The 6,241-nt window shown below is 42.7% G+C and overlaps 1 protein-coding gene across 2 annotated transcripts in view; it reads right to left on the reverse strand.

The window, feature by feature from the left end:
- Foxn3 (forkhead box N3) overlaps window positions 1-6,241 on the reverse strand; it is a 374,947-nt gene that overhangs the window by 349,988 nt on the left and 18,718 nt on the right. The window lies entirely within an intron of this gene.

Genomic DNA, 6,241 nt, shown 5'->3' on the forward strand with positions numbered 1-6,241 from the left:
GCATATGATCTTCACAAGACCAAGGGCCTCTCCTCCCATTGATGGCCAACTGGCCATCCTCTGCTACATATGCCACTAGAGACACAGATCTGGGGGGGTGCTGGTTAGTTCATATTGTTGATCCTCCTATAGGGTTGCCGACCCCTTTAGCTCCTTGGGTATTTTCTCTAGCTCCTTCTTTAGGGACCCTGTGTTCCATCCAATAGCTGACTGTGAGCATCCACTTCTGTATTTGCTAGGCACTGGCATAACCTCACAGCTATTATCAGGGGACAGTCAACAGGTCTTAGAGTAGCATGCTATTGCTGCTTTTACAAGGCTAGTATTCTACTTGGGGGGGGGTGTTTTTAATTTAGTTCTTTTAATAAAAAAATTTTTTGAGACAAGGTCAATGTAGAGCTGGCTGTCCTGGAACTCTCTCTGTAGACCAGGCTAGCCTCAAACTCAAACTGTCTGCCTCTGCCTGCTGAGTGCTGGGATTAAACATGTGTGCCACCACTGCCCAGCTAACGTTGATTTTAAATATGTATGGGTGTATGCCTCTGTGAGTTTATTTGAGTCCAGATGCCCTCGAAGGCCAGGAGGGTGCGTCACGTCAGACCGCCTGGGACTGGAATACCAGGTGCTTGTAGCCTGCCTGATTGGGAGCTGGGATCCAGTCCTCTACAAGAGCTGTAAGTGCTCTTAACCGCCGCCAAGTCATTCTCCAGCACCCTCTAATTCAGATTTTCAAATTGATATACAGAAGTAAAGCTGACCTGGAATTTTCCTGTCTTACAATGTTTTTGTCAGGTTTTAGAATCAAAATTTGGTTGGCTTCTTAAAACAAGTTGGGAGTATTCCTGCTTTTTTCTATTCTCTGGAAGAGTTGGTGGAAAATATGTGTTATTTCTTCCTTAAATATTTAGTGAATTCAACAGTAAAACCATCTGGCTCTGAAGTTTTCCTTATGGGAAAGTTTTTAATTACATATTCATATGAGTAGATATGGAACCACTCAGACTGTTATTTTTTCTTATACAAGTTTGGATAAGTAGCATTTAAAAAATTTGTCAATTACTTCTAAAATTTTAGATCTATTACTTTGGGTTACTCACGATGCTCCGTCCCGTCTCTCCAGTCTAGTTACACATCAGTTCCTAGTGTTCTGCCTGCACTGGCGTCTGTAGGGTTTACTGGGATTGTCAGATTTTTGGTTCTGGTCCCTGCTTTATCTCACTACGTCTCTTGCCTTTATTTCCTCCCTTCCTTTTAAAATGTATTTTAAAAACTCAATTAATATTCTCTTACGGTACTTTTAAACCACTGGTTGCAAATAACCAGGCAGGGCTGGAGAGATGGCTCAGCAGTTAAGAGCACTGACTGTTCTTCCTAAGGTCCCGAGTTCAATTTCCAGCAACCACATCGTGGCTCGAAACCATCTGTAATGGGATCTCATGCCCTCTTCTGGTGTGTCTGAAGACAGCTATGGTGTACTCATAAAATAAATAAATCTTTTTTAAAAAATGTGCAAAGAACCAGGCAATTGTCATGTCACTGAGACATGTCCCCTGACCCCACATGTCAGTCACTGAGACATGTCCCCAGACCCCACCTTACTTTTTAATTTTGAGACAAGGTCTCATGAAGCCTCCCCAAGCTGAGCTTGAACTCTGTAAGCCCTGGAGAGTTTCTATCTTAAAATCCCCCTGCCTCAGCCTCGGGAGCTGGTGGGATAACAGGCATGTGCCACCAGGACCAGCTGGTAGTGTTTGTATTTGTTTTATAACTTACTGAAATTAATGTGAAAATGTTGACTCTCTCTCCCTTTCTCTCTCTCCCATAGTTAAAGGTATAAACTTTTCTAAAACTATATTCCACATACTTGGATGTGTTACATTTTCCATGTGTCACGCTTCTAAGTATCTTCCAATCACTATCATGTCTTCTTCAACCCATGATCCTTACATTTCTTTCTGTAGAAACATTTATTTATGTTTACGCGTGTGTGACTGTGTGAGGTCTGCAGACGGGGCATCGAGGTCTCTGGAAGTGGAGCTCCAGGCCTCTGCTCATTCCCAGATGTGGGTGCTGGGAACTGAACAGAAGCCCTATGCAAGAGCAGTGCCCGCTCTTAGCCTCTGAGCCATCACTCCAGCCTCCCCTACAGTTCTAGACACTGTTCCCCCACACACTGTTACTGACTGCTAGCTGTGACCGTGGTCAGGAGACACAGTCTATGAGTCCAACCCTTTGAAAGTCAAGAACTGTTTTATGGCTCAGCATATGAAAGATGCTAGTAGATACCCTATCTGCACTTGAAACAAATGTGTACATTTATTCACGGCAAGATGCTATAATTAAGATGATATTTGCTAATTAGCTTTGTTCAAGCTCTGTCTATCCTTTACTGGTTTTTATTGTTGATTACATCAGTCAACAAGAGAGATATGTTAAAACTTCTAACTCTATGGATACCTCTAATTATCCCGGTAGGTCTTAGAGCTCAATGTGTGTGCACATTTAAGAAGTGAATTGGATCCTTTTATTATAGACATCTTCATCGCTGCAGGTGCTGTAACCAGGAACCCATTTTATTGTATATGATACAGCTGTATAGACTGTCTTTTGGATTATTTTGTGTGGTGCACAATACCATATACTTTATACCCAACCCCCTCTGTCTCCATAAGTCACAGGATTCAGAGTACCAATTTAAGTCCAATTCAATAATCTCCTGGCTTTCCATTTGGTCTACTTATGCTTAATATAATCTCTGGCATGCTTGGTTTTGGATATATCTTTTTTTAAAGATTTTTATCACCTACTCCATTCCCGTTCCTTTTGAATTATCTAATTATTCTTCATTATTCTATTTTATCTCCCTTGGCTTGTTGTTTAAACATTGGTTCATCATTCTTTTAATGATACCCAGAGTTTAAAATACGCACCTTTAACTTAGCAATGGCTAATACAAATTAGTCCTTTACCACAAGGAACTCGGGACAACTTCACTTCATTAACTTCTTTGCTTACACTCTTCCTTGGCCATTTGTCTTATTCTCTGTCTATTTTAAGCTTCACAGGGCTCAATTACCATTATTTATGTAGTCAATATTTACTTACATTTAACTAATTCTTGTTTCTGTGGGTCTTCCCTGCTTCCTGCATATTGGATCACTCATCTGGAACAACACTCCATCTATCCAACAGGTACCCTTGAAGGAGTGTGTCTTTAGTGCAGATTAGTCCACTCACCCTTTAAAGCCACTGACTTTTCATTCTTGAAGAGTCTTCGATGCTGAATCTGATAAACAGTTGTCTTCCTTCAGCAATAACACACAAAAGTTCCACTTCCACCTGGTCCTTATGGTTTCCACTAAAACAGTCAGCTGTCAGTCTCAAGGTGGCTCCCTTACTTGCCTATCCTAACTCTAACTACTGTTTGTTTTCAGAATTGTACTATGCTGTAGTGTGTGTGTGTGTGTGTGTGTGTGTGTGCGCGCACACACACACACACACACACACACACACGTGCACACACATATATGTGTATATATGTATATGTGCATTTACACTGTTCTGTATCTTAGGGCTTCCCCAAAGAAGATTGTCTGGGCCTGTGAGATGGCTCAGCAGGTCAAGTTGCACGTTGCCAAGCCTGACAACTTTAGTTCAATCCCAAGGGCCAACATGGTCTAAGGAGAGAGCGAAATCTCATAAGTTGCCCTCTGACCTCCACACACAAGTCATAGCATGTGCCCCTCCCTATGCACACATACACCCACGGTGAACGAATAAGGGTTACAGAAACTTGAAGCTGGGCATGGGGGCACCTGCATTTAATCCTGGCATTCGGGAGGCGGAAACAGATGGACCTCTGTGAATTCAGTCCAGCTTGTTATACATAGAGAATTCTAGGCCAGCCAGGGCTTCAATGGGAGAGCTTGCCTCAAAACAAAACAAAACAAAACAAAACAAAATAGAACAGAAACAACAAAACCTGAAACACTGCCCCCCCACCACACACACACACACACACACACACACACACACACACACACATACACCTCTTCTGTCTCATCTTCTCTCTCTTGCTGAATATACAGTTACATATCTGTGGAGTATTCCCACCACATTTTATGTCTTCATAATCTTGCTTATCTTCTGTGCTCCCACCCCCCAGTGTCACTGTTCTTGTTGTTATCTCACTACTATGTTGGTACTGAGGACAGACTCCAGGGCTCCACAGAAGCACACTGCAGCCTTGGGCTTTATTTCCTTCTGCTCCATCTTCTAAGTCACCAATTCTTTCTTCACTGGCATCCCCTTTATTGAATCCATCCATTTAGCCTTCAAAACCACTTCCTTGGAGTACAAGAAGCCATTTACACACGACATTAAAGTCACCAACTTCAAGTATTCATTTAATGGTTTTAATGTATCCAATCATACCATCATAGCCTTCGTCGCATCCAATCTTAAGCCGTTTCTATCACCCAGGAAAGCACGCTCTCCTGGGATTTAACCGCAGCAAGTATTCCAAAAGGTCAATTGTTTGTCTTACATTTTAGCCCTCTGGATATATGAATTATGGATATTGGTTAACAAAGTCACACCAGTAACAGCCAATAGGCCCAGAGGCTCAGCTTCCCTTCTGTGGGTTTTCACCTTCAATCTTGTTCCTCAATGCCTTGATGGATATCACCAGGACGTCAAACCGGAGTTTTGTTTTGTTTCTTCTTTTTAATTGTAAGCAACTTTTCTCCGCAGCAGAGGAGACCTGAACAGACCAGATCTGCTAATGTTAGACACACTGACAGCCCACGTGAGCGAGCTAGGTGGGCAAAACTTATCATGCAAATGAGGACGCTGATGGAGATAAAAATAGGCATCAGTGGGGCTTCACTGTATCTGCGGGCACAGACCAGAAGCACCACAAACAAATCAGAATGTTTGGCCAACCTAACCGTAACAAAGGAAGCCCTCTGCTAAAAATACACACTTAAGGACCACGGTGGCCATAGGAAAATTATGAGTTCTTGACTCTTCCCTTTGTGCTATTTGATGTCAATGAGAGAGAGGAACAAATGCTCGCTGGGGCAGGGACATTCAGCACCTCACAGCATCAGCAGATGGAACTCACTATGACGTCAGTCTGTCAGGTCCCGAGTCCTGTATGTCACTGATGCCTGAGATTTAGTAAATAAGACAGATTTTGTGTGTGTGTGTGTGTGTGTGTGTGTGTGTGTACCAATACATGTCTGGGAAGTTTTGGAGTGGAGAAAAAAACCTGACAAGCTCTATATGACAAGCCCTATGCCTCCTTCTATTCCTCTAGTTTATTTTAAAATGCTATACTCTTCTCTTTTATACAAATTCTATCCCCTATTTTATAAAAGAAAAAGCCATGGTAGTGAAGGGCCAGGTATCCTAGCCTCTGAGAAGGCTAGTCCTGTCTCTTGGATCATCCTTTACAGTGACTCTTCGTAGTTAGACAGGAATGGAGTCTAAGGAGAAGCGGTATTCTCAATCATACCAGTAGTGTGGTTGCTGCCTAATTATAGCCTCGCCACATCTTGCATCTTGCAAGATGTCTGTCCTTTCCTGGAATTTTAATGATGCTATGCAGGATATCACTTCCTATTCTTAATCTGCCTGCTTTAGAGGACTTGATTCCAAACAATGTTTTGGATACAAACAGTCCGACATTTTTCCAAAACACAGGCTTTACTGGCCTATAAAGCGATTTGCCACATGCACAGTGTTTACATCCTAGCAGGTGGATAATAGATCAGAGTTACAGCAATGTCAGGGGACTTTCCCATCCATAGTACATGGCACGGGAGAAAGAAAACCACTCAGCGAAAAGAAAACAGAATATGATTCCAACAATTTAACTTCGGTCCATATGTCACTGTCGTTTTCTAAGCAACAGAACATAAAAATGAAGCACTGGCAACGGGAAGCCTAACAACAAAGGAATTAATGTGTTAACTCGGTGGAACACCAAGGCCAGAAGCCAGGGTCCAGTCCAACTGAGATGTCCTGTAGCCCTGGGGAATCCTTCAGAGCCGGGAGGGCTCCTTGGTTGTGGATTTGCTAATCTGGCCTTGAGGTAGTAGTAGGTCTGCCCACTTAAGCAAAGCCTAAAGTCAAAAAGGGAAAGGAAGTACAGGGTTCCTAAAACATGGAAACAGCACCTAGCTCTGCTCTCTCTCTCTCTCTCTCTCTCTCTCTCTCTCTCTCTCTCTCTCTCTCT

This window comes from Mus pahari, chromosome 7 (genome assembly GCF_900095145.1).
Source record: "Mus pahari chromosome 7, PAHARI_EIJ_v1.1, whole genome shotgun sequence".
Taxonomy (NCBI): domain Eukaryota; kingdom Metazoa; phylum Chordata; class Mammalia; order Rodentia; family Muridae; genus Mus; species Mus pahari.